This window comes from Grampus griseus (genome assembly GCF_964374135.1).
Source record: "Grampus griseus genome assembly, chromosome: 10".
Classification (NCBI taxonomy): domain Eukaryota; kingdom Metazoa; phylum Chordata; class Mammalia; order Artiodactyla; family Delphinidae; genus Grampus; species Grampus griseus.
This window is the reverse complement of record NC_139004.1, coordinates 54,739,405-54,756,200: the sequence shown is the minus strand read 5'-3', so window position 1 is coordinate 54,756,200 and position 16,796 is coordinate 54,739,405. Positions and strand designations below refer to the sequence as shown.

General features: G+C 40.2%; 1 protein-coding gene across 8 annotated transcripts in view; it reads right to left on the bottom strand.

The window, feature by feature from the left end:
• Window positions 1–15,445, bottom strand: part of ARPP21 (cAMP regulated phosphoprotein 21) — a 161,631-nt gene extending 146,186 nt beyond the window's left edge. For all 8 annotated transcript variants that reach the window (XM_082664860.1, XM_082664862.1, XM_082664863.1 and 5 more), the window contains exon 1: window positions 15,205–15,445. The gene's annotated coding sequence lies outside the window, so the exon portion shown is untranslated. The remainder of the gene's footprint in view (window positions 1–15,204) is intronic.
• Window positions 15,446–16,796: the final 1,351 nt, after the last annotated feature.

Genomic DNA, 16,796 nt, shown 5'->3' with positions numbered 1-16,796 from the left:
TGTAAATGTATATCTCATTTACAGCAATTACTAAAATTAAATTAAAGCATTTAATTAATAAAAAGTAAGCATAATCGTTAAATTTCTCTGTCCAAATATTTTAACCAAGCCACTACCTTTGACAAATAATTAATAAATATATTTATTATACCTACTACACTTATCTTTTATTTCAGGGGAGGGCTGAAACTACTGTTAACCTCACTACTTCCTTTATCTGAGAAACTGACTCCCTGAGGGTAGCAGGATAAAAAGGCCCCTTTGATCCTGTACATCTGCCAAAGGCAACCATCACCCTCTACGCAAACACACGGAAAGCACAGGCAAAGAACGAGTGGGTCTGTGTTCCAGGTGTCTGGGGTTCGCTAAGTAGAAAACGAATTGAGGACAAACCATCTACGAAGAAAGCTCACACTGGCTCATTCTAACTTAGGTTTTCCAGAAGATAATTTCAGGGAAAACATATTAGTAAAAACTGATAACTTCATCTTCAATATTAGGAAACTGCAGAAATATGGGTTGGCCAGTGGACCTAAAACAGGTTTATCTACCTGGTATCAGTTCAGGAAGAACTAATGGGGAACATGAGACAGAAGGCAGAGTGTAAATAAACTTTTCCCCAACCCGACTGAGTGATAGCTCAGAACACATATTTGAAGAGCGAGGCAATATACCTGAACTATAAGGATCACAAGTGTACCATCAAGCATGCATTTAAAAGCCCAAACCTCATGAATCCATGAGAAAAAAAAAATGGAAAGGCAATTTTTCTTGAAACTCCACTCATCTTTTAATAAATATCTTCAAAACCATTATCTATTTACTAAAAGTTCTTAATGAACATTTTGTTCCTTAATCAGTTATCCTTGGGCATCTATTTGCACTTAAGTATGAACCACTGGGTCCCTTAAATCAATAACATTGTTTCAGACTAAGTTGGGTGGTGAGTAAAGATACAGGTTAGATGTGGTGTCGTTTTTTTTTTTTTTCCATTATTCTTTTCCTTAACTATGCTATATGTATTGTCAACATTGTATAAAAGCCAAAGCAAAAGAATCCCACCACGGGACTTCCCTGGCAGTACAGTGGTAAGACTGTGCTCCCAATGCAGGGGGCACAGGCTTGATCCCTGGTTGGGGAACTGAGATCCCACACGCTGCATGGCATAGCCAAAAAAAAAAAAAAAAAAAAATCCCACCACCCACCAAAATAATTTTATCTTTTTTTTCAGTAATCTGTGGACACATAAAATACTTGTGACTCAAGCTTCGTAGCATTTTTAAAACAAGTATTGATATATCATTTCATTACATGTGCTCTTACAGTTTTCAATGTTTTAACGGATTAATAGTCAGGCCCTGTAGGAGGAAGCAGGCTAGAGACAACATTTCTGTTTGTGGCAAGTATTTTACGTATGATAATTCATGAAGAGAGTTTTGTTGCTGACATCTGGAAGCTCACAGTAGTTAATTAACTTGACTAGGTCAGTGAGAGGCGGGGATGGAATTCAAACTTAAGTCACCTGGACTTCAAGCCTATTGCCTTTCCATCATACCAGGAGAAAATGTCCCTAAAATCAGGAGCTGAGAATCCATTCTTGTCCCGAGTGGCTGTACCAATTTCAGAAGTTAATTTCCATGCCCTCCTTTGTCATGGCTCCATACATATCCTTCCACTATCCCACTGTATCCTGTTTCTCAATTCCTTATGCCTAGATTAGATCAAATTCTCTGTGTTTCATACGGCTATTACATATTACAGTGTAAGTCATATTACAGAGGAAAAAATAGAAGAAGAATGAAATATACACCTTTCTTTTCCCTGCAACAAGAATGTGCAAGTATGCTACAACAGAAATTTTGCCACGGCTGTGACCACAACCAAGAGCAGATCGGCGTGGACATCACATGGGCACGCAAGTCCCTCTCTTTCATAAGAGAGGGTGTTCATAAATATCTGAGAACTTTTACACTGCAAAACAATGAAACAAATTATTTCTCCAAAATAATAAGGCCACAGACAACTTTTGACCAAAAATGATCCAAAGGTAAATTCAGGATCAGTAGAAGGATACTGATTTTTCCTTAGCACTGTCTCTGTGTTTCCAGCAAATGATACATGCAGGGCTACAGAAATCTCGGATCTCTTATTAATAAGAACTTTTGCCTGAAGAAACAGGGTAATGCAGAGCGCAGAAGGAGCTAGCCAAGTAAAGTAACACCCACAGGGCAGAACAAATGGCACTAATGACCTAATCAATACAGAAATAAGTACAGATTTCCTCCACAAATGGATACTCAGTAACGTCTCTTAAAAAATTCAGAAAAAAAAAAAAAACACCACGTCTCTTTCATTTAAAATTTCCTTACGTTTCTGGGTGTACTTCATTAGGAATACCCTCAAAGTTGACTTTCTTTCAATTCAATACATTAGGTCAGGTCACGAAGACCTGGAGTAACGTCTATCAGTCCTTTCAAGTTCGCGGGTCTGGGTCTGTCTCACTGCTGTACATTCCTTCACTAACAGTGCAAACCCTCTGATTCCTGCTTAAGCCTGAGGATCTAATCTATAAACAATGAAACAAGTGACATCCCCTCATCCTTTCTTAAAACATCCAAACCAATCTATTTTTACAGCCAGGTCAGAACAATGAGGTAATGTTTTCTAGCGATTTTAGAAAAACTGATTTTAGAGCTCTCTTCTCTTGCTAGATTCATTGGGTAAATCTCTGATTATACAAATGGCCTTCTGTTGGGTATAGCTATTGGTTTTACCTGCAAAGTGTACAAATCATAAGTCTACCACAATTTTATTTGCAATCATTCCTAGTTCTTAAAGTCCCAAATTTTCCCCAGAATGATGCTAAGACTAAACTCTCTACACCATTTCTAGACAAATCTAGAAAAAAGCCTAGTTAACTTTCTTTGTAAAGAAGCATTGAGCCACAATCTTATCCCATGTGAGTTATCCTTAATAGATAATGAAATTCTAAATCATCCATGCCCACATCTCTTTTCCAGGGTCCCTATTGTCCATCTAAGCTTCTAAAATGTCAAACCCTGCTGTCTGTGCAAAGGAGCATCTTTTGGAAAACATCTGGATTTTAGGGGTTCACAGATGGCCTTTCCTCACTGAACCATTGGCTTGGAGGTGCATATCTGAAAATGTGAGCATCAGGAAATAAATAAATGAATACTGAGCATTGGGATAAGTACTGCATCTTTAATTCTTACAACAAGCCCATTTTAGAGATGAGGAAGCTGAGGTTTGGAAAGCTTGAGAAACTTACTAGCAAGTTGCAGAGGGGGATCTGAACCCAGGTCTGGGAATCCATTATCCTTTTTTCTTAACTAACTATTCTATTCCTGATAAGTTAGTTATGTGATAGAAGAACGATAACCTTCTAATCATTTCACTCATACTGTAGCATTAGTGCTTAGTTTAAAGGCTAAGAAAAAAAAAAAAGCATGACCAAAATTTATGGACAATGCAATATAAAATTGATTCACAAATATTATACCCCCCAAAATCATTAACAGACATTGAAAACTGGAAGAGATTTTAGAAATCATCTGGTGTAATCCTGTCGCTTTATGGGTAACTTCTAAAAGTAAGTTCTTTCCCAGTGTTTCAGGGCAAGAAATTTTAACATGATGCCAGGTTTTGGGACAATGTATCAAGATATCTCTCTGCTTCCAAATACCTAAATCTTTAACTTTATCTCTGCCAATGGAAAGAATTGCAGCCTTAAAAAAAAAAATCCTTCGGGTAACTTATAGATCAAATCTTTTACTCCTAAAGTTTCCCTACAGAACCGTATGTAATTCCACCTACCTCTAATCACAGGCATTATTTTTAATCTATTAAGGACATTTATAAAATTCTGAAACTATTTCAGTTTCCTTTTTCAAACGCACAATGTGGAATCTAACAACAAATTCAAAGAATAATTTGCTTTTAGAAAAACTTAACTTTTTAATTCTAAACAGATACATTGGTTTGACCTGATATGAACTTGAACTTTGCAGTTCATAATTACAATTAAATCTGTACCAGTTGCTTGCAGCTCTAGTAATATTGTAAATATATGATTTTATAAATCAACAAAGAAAACAAAATGGCTTATTCCAATTCCATACACATTTGTCATAATCAGCTGATCTTCTTTCTCTTGTTACAGAACTTCCCAACTGATGGTTTTAGTTTGTGCTCTATTACCATCAACAGAACTTTTCCCCAGTAGCGGGGCTACTTCTTCCCTGTTTGTTTTCTGGAAACAGTAATGGTCTCCGCTCTCGAGGTACACTCCTTGTCAACTTTCTTAACGAGATTTACTGGTAAAAAAAGATTTTTCTCATTTGTCCAAATTAATTCATACTGCTTTATCATCCAAGATATCGCCCATCTATCATTTTGGAGTTTCCTTACACTCTCAACCATTCAATACATTGTTCAAAATGTTCTAGTGCATTTCTCTCTCCCAAATGCCTACAAAATCCTATATAGCAAATTTCCCAAATACTTAGCATGAGACCTGACACATAGGAAACCCTCAATAAATATCTGAAAAACAAGAATGAAAAAATAAATGAATGAGTGGGACATCTGATGCAACAGACAAGTCTTGCTGACTCCCACACAAGAACCCAATCTCAGTTCAGCTCCCATGGAAGTTCCCCTACTTTGATACAGTGTGGTTCAGAAGATATTTTTCTGGCTTCCTGATGAAAATACCAGCTGTGTCAGAATCTCCTGCTATCCACATCTTCCTAAAGCCTGCCGTAGCCTCAAAGAAGAAAGAGAATATTCTCCTCATCTCTCTAAATTAAGGTACCAGGTTTTGTTTTGCTTTGGGAAGTCAGAAGGGTGAGTAGATGTTCATACAATCAGAACCACACTCAGAATATCTTAAAATGTAGAAGTTAAATTAAGAAAAAAAACTCACTCTACTCTTAATTGACTGGATCCCATCCTTTAGGACTAGATTGTTTTGAAAGATAGGAGTAAGACATTAATTCAGTTCCGGTGGTCCCAAGTGGATTAAACGGTTTGCCATTTAACTCTGGTTAATCCTATCATTGTTCCCACATAGCAGGGAGAGTAGGGCGACTCTCTGTAAGGTAGGAAGAGGAGTTAGGAAACCCCAACTTGCCAGTATTCTCTTCTCCTCACTCCCTCACCCCTGCCTTTTAATCCATCACCGCCTACTTGCCCAGTTCTTGAGAGGAATGAATTTCTTCCCCACATCCTGGATCACCTTCACCAATGTTAATCTCTCCGAAGGCACATCTCCAGTAAACAGCAGTTGTCTCTAGCTCTGCGTGCCAGTGATTTGGAAATTGTTTGTGAACTTGCCTCATCTTCTCTCCCGAGACCATAACTGACTGTTAACTGTAATTTTCCTTCCACGTAGATGTAAAAGTGATCTAGGTACTCGGTTTAAACGCCTGAAGTTTTAGGGACTTTGCTATCCCCATAGAAGCCCGAGTCACTGCCTGAGATGTGAAGGAAAAGCTTCTTTGTAACAGCCAAAATCATCTCTAGTGAAGTTATAACTCTACATATAAGGGCATCTCTTTGTTCTCTTTGTCAGAAAGATGAATGTCAGATCCACTTTGGCTGAAACTTTTGGGAAAAAAATCACAATTAAAACTTTAGAGCTGATTTTAAATCTTGAATATTAGATGCCATCAACAATATAAAGGTCAATTTTTAATTCAACAAGCTGATTAAATATCTGGCAGTGCAAGCAAGAACAGCTAAAGACAGCGAAAGAAATGCACAGGGAAATACACACAGGCCTTGTTTTCTAGCGCTTCACTGTATTGTGCTCTGCAGATATTGCTTTTTTTTTTTTTTACAAATTGAAGGTTTGTGACACCACTGCATCAAGCAAGTCTATTGGTGCCATTTTTCCCAAGAGCATTTGTTCACTTCATGTCTCTGTGTCATATTTTGGTCATTCTCCTAGTATTTCAAGCCTTTTCTTTGTCATTATATTTGTTATAGTGAGATCTGAGATCAGTGATCTTTGATGTTACTATCGCAAAAAGATGACAGCTCGCTGAAGGCTCAGATGATGGCTAGCATTTTTTAGCAATAAAATATTTTTAAATTAAGGTATGTACATTGGTTTCTTAAAGACATAATGCTATTGCACACTTAATAGTGTAAACATAGCTTTTATATGCACTGGGAAAACAAAAAATTCATGTGATGTGCTTTACTGCAATAGTAACTTTATTGAGGTGGTCTGGAACTGAACCCGCAACATCTCTGAGGTTTGCCTGTATCCTTTTGAGATAAATTAGTTTTTTGCTTAATGTTAGTTAAATAGTTATTATTTAAGCATATATTGTATGCTGACTCTAGATACACACACACGCTATATAGATATACATATGTATATATCTATATAGCGTATACAGTATATGTAATCTGTCTGCCCTTTCCTTGTTTTTTTGTTTTCCAGCTCATATTACAATACCAAAGGATTATAATTTATTCTCAGGTACATTCTGAGAAATTTCACTGGATGACTTTCTGAAGGTACTACCCCTCAGAAGAATGGCTGATATTTAATTATAATAAAAAATAAAATGTGGTTATTTGATGAATTTACTGCTTTGCATGGCTCACCCTCTGCACTGAACACAACTCATGGTTCTACATTTTCTGACGGGGGACTAACTGATTAAACCCCAATTATGAGAGAAGTCTTCCCCTCCCTCCTTTGACTATTTTCACACATGTGCCAAAATGATTCATTTCCGCAACATTAAGTGAAGATACTTGAAAATCAGAGGCCGTATCAGTTGCCCAAACAGCTCAGTCATGCTTGGAGACAGGAAACCAAAGCTGTCTGTAGGGGTCGCCGGAGAGCCCAGAAGCAAGCCCACAGCTCTGCTTCCCTTCACGTCTGGGAGGTCGTTGAAAAATGTTTCCACCTCTGATGCCAACCCAGAGCTGCCGCTCCTGCTCTCACCCATTAGCATAGGATGTAAGGCTATTCTTTTTTTTTTTTTTTTTGGTACGTGGGCCTCTCACTGTTGTGGCCTCTCCCGTTGCGGAGCACAGGGTTCGGACGCGCAGGCTCAGCAGCCATGGCTCATGGGCCTAGCCGCTCCGTGGCATGTGGGATCCTCCCCGAACGGGGCACGAACCCGCAGGAGGACTCTCAACCACTGCGCCACCAGGGAAGCCCTGTAAGGCCATTCTTTCATGGATTCATTTCAACCCCTTCCTATTCAATGATTACCACCCCTTTGGGATGGTAGAAATTACACAATTAAAATGTTTTAGAGAAATAATTCCTATCTGTTCATTTTCCAGACAACTCTGAATGGAGCCATCCCCTCTCCTACAGACTACATAAGATAATGACCCTACTAAGCATCTTTATCCACATGCAAGGCACACCTCCTACATTAGTTACTACCTTTGCTTGGCCTTCAACATTTCATAGGCCCAGAGAGGGTAAAGCTAGTCTCCAACTCTAACCAGTAAAAATGTTTACGGGGTGGGAACTGAAGAGAACTGTACTCTATATTATTTTTAAAAATTCTTAAAAGGACGTTTTTCTCATTCATGTAATCAGGTTAAATCTCCCTCTAAACTTTTTTATATGAAAAGATGATGATTTCCTTTTGGTGAAAAATACCTATGTGGCAGGTACTTTGTTTCTGTTTCAGTCCTGCAAAGTCGGCCTTATCTGTCCTACCTTCTACATGAGAAAATAGAAGCAATGAGGAATTAACAAAATCACTGAAGTCACATAACTAGTCATTTGTTGCTACTGGACTGGTGTTACTATGCTCTTTTACTTGCAGAAAGTATGAAGCAGAGAGGGGTTGAGAGTCTTGGCCATAGACACACTTCTAGTTATTTACTCAGATCCAGAGACCAAACTCCAGGATGGGTTGTTCAGGTGGTAAATTGCATATTTACGGATGTAAGTTTTGGAGAAGTGAGATCTGGGTGCACCACCACATTTTGACTTTGTTTTCCAGACCTTTTATTTTAATCCAGATTTTGTATGTTTCTCTGATCTGCAGAATTCCATGGAGGCCCGCATACCTCAGAAGTAAAGCCCTTCGTCACGGCACACAGCAGTCACCTGCTCCCTCTCTGATGAGCTCCAGTATTCTCTAGCATACATCCCTCGCTCACTTTTAACCTGACATTGGATCGGAAGCACCACTGAGTTCAAAATATCTCTCTACTAGAGCTTCCCACATCACACTTGACAAATAACGCAGACATTGCAATCATCTGTGTAGTAAAATGATATCCCTTTTCGAGGGATGTTTACATTCTTGTCTTAAAATACGTATACTTTTTTTTCATATGTAAACTCTCACATTTAACTATATATACTCTCCCATCTCTTGATGCTGAAAGAAAACCCCACTAAAAACAAAGTCATGTGTAGTTCCGGATGAAGACAATAATTATAATAATAATTAAAGATAAAGGAGTCTAGTTGTTAAGGGTGCTTTATGGTGCTTAAGCAGATAGGAACAGCATGGACACGCATTATGATGGCGTGCTATATCATTTCATCTTTCCAAAACTCTGGTAGTGATTATGTGGAAATTTCAGGATTAGAGAACTACTTTAATCTTCACAAAGGAAGTATGTGCTGTGACCAAAGTTAAATAAGCACCAGAGTGAAAAAAAAAATGACGAATCATTAATACCAGCTAGTTGGGATTTTGGAATCCATCTTTAGTGCTATGCCGTTTGTTTGATAATTTCCTAAAGTTCTTACAATGCCAGCGTATCTCAGTAAATTTAAAATAAACAAATATAAAACTATGTAATTTAAAAGTGTTAGCTTGATCATTCCCATAAGCCAGATAAAAGAAACAGGATGACAGACATGACTGCAAAGTCCTGACAATTAATGAATCTGGCAGAGTTCAATAGCAATTTCAACACAACTGTGTGCTTCCTTGGCTTAAAGAGTGATCATCTGACTATAAACCTCAATCTCCTTTCTCTAAAAACAGAAAATAAATTGCCATATTTCCAACCAAAAGGTTTTCTGACACTAACATTTTTTTTTAAAAAGTCATGTTTTAAAGAAACGGGTATTTGAAGCTTGTAAACAATGCTGAAATACTCATGTGACAGAATCTACTTATTTTCTAACAGCTCTTTGATGATTAAATTAAGTCAGATGACAGCAACACTGGGATTTCCATCGAAGTGGTATACATATTAACAAGCAAAATGCTAAGAAAAATCTGTCAATCCAGAGTATAGATATTTTCTTATTAATAAATATTTGAACTTCATGGGGGGATTTTAGCTGGTGGCTTTAGAAATGTATAAAAAAACTGCAAAAACAATTTGATAGCTTTTTATCTTCCTACTGAGTTTATGAGCAAAGAAAAGTTAAACAATTATACGTAGTCCCTGAAATTCAGTAAGCTGCCATGCCCCTCCTTCATTCTCTTCTGACCCATGGCTGGATTCTTCTAGATCTATGCGAGAGTGATGAAATCACCTGAAAGCAACTCAAATGACTGAACAATCGGATGACAGCTAGGCCTTCTGATTTACATGTCAAGGCATATTATATTTGTACTTGAAGGATCGTGAAACTTTTAGAAATTGACGTTCCATTTTAATTCTCTGAAGATGTAGAAATAGTTTACCTCAATTATGGGTGCTGATTTTCAATTTCAACCAGATCACAATATGTCAACATGCATTTTTTTTTCCTTTAAGGTGTGATTCTATGGATTAGATTGTTCTAACAGTGAGTACTGGATCTTGGCAACTGGAAGAAAATCTGCAAAGTACAGGAGGATCATTCCTCTGGTTTCCATTTCCCTAGAGATGGTCTTCATTCTTATCTCAAGCATTTAGTGTATAATAAAGAAGCAAGCAATGATAATGCAAATGTAAAAGAATGCATATCCACTGTTAAAAATTCCAGCACTACATCTTAGGTTGAGAAGTCACAGAGTTCTTTTGGAAGTCCCTATCACAAACACTGCTTTCCTATCTTGTGTAGGTATCAGGAAGTTTATCTGGGTTTATCTAGGTAGATTAGCTTTGTGAATATGTCGCAGTGAAAAAACCTGCAGAAAAAAGACTGTGTATTACATTATGTGATTCTGCGTAGAATCAAATACTGCGTAACCACAGGATACCAAAGAAATCTCTACAAAATTTGCTGAAATATTTGAAATAAAACGTGATGTAACTGTTTTCCTATTAAAAAGCTTAAGTCCTCCTCTCAATTGAAACCATGTTTTAGTTTTGCTTATATTAAAACCAGTTTTTATTTACAGAAGTGGTTTTGTCAATAAAATCTTAATATTTTGTGTGTTACCCACAACACATTTTTAATGTTAAGAACTGTTGTATAATTTTAAGGTACTGATAAATGTGACAAAGTGGTAAGAGGCCTGTTTTTTAAAGGGTAATGATTAGTGGAACCCTCTCCCCCCTACCTGGAGAAAATGAAATATTTTCTGTTGCTAGATAAAAGAAGCAACTGTAAATTATACTACTTTAAAAACGTTGTATGAACTTATGACTGAGGGATAATTACGAACTTGTGCCTTGAGTGAGATAATTTTGGATTAATTCCTTGGCATTTAAATAAGTCACAGATGCAAGTTTATCCTCATAGATATCACTTGGTTACAGAACTTAAAAAATCTTATATAACCTTTGGCATTGACATGGATATTAAGCAGGGGTTATAAAAAACTACCAGAAGAAATTTTCTTCAGAAAAGTATGTAGAGAAATTTAAAATGTTGATCTACTGTGGCCATAGACCGTGATGACCAGTCTTTCCACCTGGCGATACCAAAGTCTATGCTGGCAGCAAGAAAAGAACATAACATGATGCTAAGGACTCAGTTTGAAAGTAGAGTCAGTTTGGTAAACAGAAGTCAGTCCTTTTATTTTTCTGATATCCCCTCAACTGTCTCAATGTAATTATTTCAATTCGCTTTTTGGCTTACCTGCATAGCTATTTCCCAGGGCACAGATATGTCCCAGTAATTTTAGAGAAAGGTACCTTCAAAACGTTAGATGGGCATTTTATAACTTAGGAAAATATCACCAGACTACAGAGAATTCTGAAACCACAAGATAACACTGCTGCCAAACATTAAAAACTGCTGTATAAACTTGATACTCTGTCCCAAGCACTTTATTTTTTTATCAAGCATATGATATTAATGTACGCAATTTAAATACTTTGTATCAGCTCCCATCTCATCCTCAGAGAAATGAAACCGTTGTGATGTAAATAGAATAAATACTTTGAACATCCAGGGCCAAGTTTAATCCAAGACGAGTAAAATTAATTTAAATTATAAGACTCTGAGGCACTGAAAAAAATCACTTTATTAGCACTTGGCATAAATACACCTTAAAGGAAACTGACCCTCAGAAGCAAAGACCACCTGAGAAAAACAAATCCAGTCACAGACACATCTTGCTAATGTTCTGCTTATACCTTCAACAGCCCTTTAGCATTGACTTCTATCACTGCTTGAAATCATTTATCATGTTTAACTTTAAATGTTAGAATGAAAAATAAAAGAAAGCAAAGTCAGCAGAAATGTAAAGCCTCTAGAACCATCAATTTCCTAAAAAATAAAGATCCTTTGTCCAAAGAGAGGAAGCATGTATTTTATAAGTTAATCATCACTGACTTAAATATGTTCAGAACTTTGCAGGTGACATAAGGCATTTTTAAGGAAACCAATTCCTATTCTGGTTAGAGATTCACAAATTTCTCAACAGGCTACCACTGTGTGGTACCAGTTAGGACGATGCCAGTACTTACCATTTGAAGAGATGGCTCGCGGTGTCGACCTCACCTTTAATTTAAGCCCCAGATTCTTTCCTAACCTTGTCACAAAGCAGATCTGAATTAAACTAACGTGTATACAAATGGTTCATTTGCAATTTCCAAACTTATGGACTTAAAACTGTCTCCCCATACTAATGAGAATTTTCAATCCTTTCCACTTCTGGCTACATGGTATACTGTGTCTTCAGTGGCTGACTCATTCTACACTCTACTCATGCAGCTTATCATTATCTTGTCCACAGACAAAATACACATTGAATTCAGATGAGAATGCCCACTGCCTTGAGAATCTTGAGAAAGGTAGCAGCACGGTGGTCCAAATAGCCTGACCTCTAAGGGAAATATTACAGTCAATACAGATTACTTTCTCCCTCTAAAAGTACAAGGTGGAAAACAGAAGCAACAACAGCTAATTACAGTAACTCTTTGCAATGTATTTCCCTTCGGTATTTTTTTTTGATTATTTCTTGTAAAAATTGACAAGATCCAGGACAACTCTGTACATTGTTCTAAGAGCTTCATTTAACAATAATTATATGACTCATTTCCCCACTTAATACAAACTTCTCACTTTCTCTTACGTTTATTACTTTTGAAACTGCTTAGGCATTTTTCTAGTTAGCTTTACTCTGTAGAAAGAAGTAACCCGACTGTAGTAGGTTGTTAATACGAAAATGAACAGCAGAGACCTTTCTGATTGAACATTCTCACTTTCTACCTCAAGACAGGTCTTCTGCATATATGCAAACATTGCAGAAAGATGGCTTTGCATGTTCTACACACTATAATATAAAGATATGTTCCCCCCTCATTATAAGATTCCAAAAATTACCAGTGCTGCCTCTGCTATCTACATTTTAAAAATATTTAACCTTCGGTAACATAATCTATTGTGCTTATCTCAGAGTAAGGAGAGAAAACAACTCAAATATTCTAACAAGTTCAACCAAAACTTCCTATTTCACTTCATTTTCACAATACTTGACCTAGACTCCAAGTTTATAAAAGAAAATGAAAAACAAAATCACAAGGCAGAGCTTCAAGTCATCAGCATCTTAGAAGGATGTTAGTTATTTTACACCTGGAACATTTTACAAGCTCCAAACTCTTCCCTAGTACAATATTTTAGGAATCTGAAATTATTTCTGCACTTCTTACCACCCAAGCACCTGACAGCTTGAATTAAAAATAGTATATATGCAGCAACTCCCTGGTTACTATCTCACTGAAGTTTTAAGGCACTCAAATTATTGAGTCTTCTTTCTAAGAATTACTGAAAAGGTTGATGAAAACACATATCAAACTATTCATGTGTAATTCTCCCACTAAAATCAATTGATTTCTGTTAGTGTGATATATTAGGACTAATGAAAATTACCATACCCAGTAGCCAGTCTGTACCTTTCCAAAGATCCCTCTCCAGTATCCATAACCATGCCCAGCTCTGTCTTCCATCCTGCTCCTTGTATCGCTGAGTGAGGTGCTCGCTCCTTCATTAAATAGCATTAAAAATAGACTGCACAGAACTCCCCAGTGGAGCATGCTCTAATGGGCTAATGCCACAGTTCTCAAGGTAACCACACTCAGCTGGTATCTAAGAGGGAAAGTCACTGGGAGATCAGCAATTTGCAAATCTAATAGAGCACACAAACCTGTCTCAGTCTGAGCTGAATATTGTAAAAGAGAAATCAGGGTAGAGTGAAATTAAGTCACTGAGAAGCTAAAGGACCGTTTCTGGAGCTGCATAAGTTTCTTTAAATATGCCTCACCCAAACAAGTACTCCGTTGAACATTCATTCATCCACAGCAACTTAGTTATATGATTTATTGGACAACATCAATCACGTCCAGTGAGGGGAAATTAAGATATCTCTGCATAGCAGTCTAAATGTCTTAAAATTGCATTTAAACCAAGTTACTTTAAACCAGGTAATAGTATTAATAAGCAAGGATAGAAATAGGTTAGCCTTTTGTATCTTTTGTGAGGAGGAAGTGTATTCCTTAAAGAGTATTCTAAACTCCCTCTCTGGAAAATTGAAAAACGTTCTGTTAGTTGAAGTGATAAAAGGAAGTATAAGAATGTGATAAGAAAGGAAATATAGGATCGAACACAAATACATACCTTAAAAATCCATATAAACCTGGGAAGAGTACATACTTAATTTCTCCTGTGCGATCCACATTAGGAGGCAGCAGAAGCAATTACAGTAGACCACTCGGCTACATAGCTAGAGCTCTAGGCTTCCAAATGACTGCCCTCTGCGAAAATGACATTAAAATCTTCTGAAGACATGCAAACCTTGTGGTGACACAGATCAAAGCAGTAGGTGCATTTATTTTAAAGTGTCAAAGGTTTCCTAACTTTTACCAAATGAAAAATGATTTCCTCTCATTTCAATTTCTCTGTTTTCTAAAAACAATCATAGCCATTTTGATCACCAAAGTGGATGAGAAAGAGGTGGGGATCATCTGGATTTACTCAGCATTTGAGTGAAATCTTGTCCAGATTCAGTCCAACTCTGGGGATCGTCATTCGTGTCCGGGGAGGCTGATGTCATACCAACAAACTTCAAAAAAATCAGAAATTAAAATGGATATCTGCACTCTAAACACATTACCATGAAAGTGATTCCTACCAGCCTTGCATCGTACTTCCTAGCTTCCCATCCCTCTAACTTTCAATTCCTTCTTTGTCTTCCCTTTCAGGCTTGGACTCTGTCCTTATCCCGTATCTTCGGAATACTGAACCCAAGCAGCTGACAGCAACCACATCTACTCCAGCTTGATTTCTATGCATAAAAATCCAGTGAGTCAATTTCTCTTCCTGGGAAACTTTCTAAACACCTGTCTCAGTCAACTCAGTTCTACCACCACATCTACAACCTCAGACGGAAGACGTTAAATTTGGAGTCTGCAATGAAACACAGAATTCAACCATGTAAAAATAAAACTGAACATCTCTTCCCCCTAAACCCCTTGGGACCTCAAGTCCCCTGAGGACAACAAACAGATGACAACTTTCTGCCCCTTGCACAGCTCTCTTCCAAATGAAATAAAAACACTCCAAACTTTCTACTGAGAAACCTGCATAAATCACTGTAGACTTCTCTGATGAAGAGACCTGCCCTTTTCAATTCTCTCCCAGCTTTCCATTTTTGCCTCATTCTGGGGAGGGGGAATCTACCCCTCCTCTGACAAAACATAAATACACAATACATATAAAACAACAGCTTTCTACAAACAGGAAGGAGAAATACAGACTAGAAAGGAAAGCACAGATATAAGGCAGAAAGAAAGAGAAAAAAGAAATCACAAAAGGCGTGCAACGTTCACGTCTGAAGACCTTAATTATATTACCTTGACCGAACAGTGGATATCCCCCCAGCGTCTCGGTGCCTTGATTGATCTGATTTAGTTTTTGGCTTTTATTAATATTATTGTTTCTCACGGATCGATTTGGCTGTATTTGTTTGGTTTGGCTTGGGTTATTAGTGTTATTGTTATTATTGGTGGGTTTATTTAACTGCTAGTAAAAGGAGCCTTCTGCGGCGTCGGCGGGGATCCTGGCAGGGCTGCGGCGGCCAGGACTGCGGCGACGGCGGTGGCTTCAGCCGGCGACCCCGCGGCCCCTGCTGCTCGTCGCTGCACCGGATGCGCTCAGGGGGCGCCGCCGCCGCCTTCTCCGCCCTGCTGCCTGCGGAGAGCGAGCGTGCCCCCGCCTCCTGTCTGCCGGTCCGTCCCCGGGCACGTCTGTCTGTCTGGCCGTCTGTCGCTCAGCCTGGCGGCCCACCGCGGGCTTCTCGCCGTCCCGCGCTCAGCTCTCCGAGCTGCCCCTCGTGTCGGTCTGTCCCTCCGCGAATCTCGGTCCCACTAGCGAGGCAGGGTCCCTCTCCCCGTCTTCTGTGCCCGCATCTCTGTCGCTCTGTCACTCGATGCCCCAGCCGCTTCCCTCGGACAGAGGAGAGGGCGTCTGGAGTAAGGGAGGACGAGGCTGCTTCTCCCTCTCCCTCCTCTCTCTCTCCTTCCCCTGACTCTCCCTCCCTCTCTCTGCGTGCCGGTCTCCGAGTCTCCAGCTGTCTAACTGCTCCCACCTGTCCGTCGCTCTGTCACTCTCAGTCTCCCCCCCCGCCCCCCATCCCCCGAGCCAGCCGGCTCGGGTAGTCCCTGGGTCCCGCGCGCCCCTGCCCTCCCACACGCCCGGCTCCTCCCCGCAGCCCCGGCAGCGTCCGGTTCCCGCCTGGGCTGGCGGCAGCGCGCGGGTGGCATGTGGCGTGGCAGCTGCTCGGCTGGCAGACTCCAGTCCCCGACCCGCCACACCCGGGAGATGGCCGCGGCCGGGCGCCGGCGGGGGCCGGGCCTCGGCCACGGGGCGCGGCCGGAGTTGGCCGAGCTGGAGCTCGGGCACCTGCCCGGTGCGCTCGGAGCGCGTGGTGCCATCCGTCCCCCCAGCCGCTCTCCTCCGCCTGGCCCCGGGCTAGAGACAAAGCGCGTGAGCCACGCACAGGGCGTGAGCATCATTCATCAGAGAGAAAACTGGCACGCTGCCCCCTTCCCCTCCACCCTGCCTTCCCGCTCCCCGCCGGCCGGCCGGCGCGCATCCCTCCCCGCCCCGGGCCGAGACCCCCCGCGTACCTCTCCCGGGCGCCTCCCGACTCCGACTTGGCGGACACTTGGCCAAGCCTTGCCCACTCCCTTCCTCCGGGGCTCACTCTCCAGGCCAACTCTGCAGAGAATATCCCACAACAATAACACTTCACTCCACCCCAATCGAGCCGTAGCCTCAGAGCTCTCAAGAGATTCGCGGCTTTGAGCAGGACCCCAAGTCCCGGCGTGCGACGCCAAGTGGACTCCCCGTGGGCGCCTGCCCAGCCCGTTGCCCACTCGGGCGCTGACTGAGAATCGCAGAGGTGCCCCAGAAACCCCGGCAGGCTAGGGCGTGGGGCAGGGCG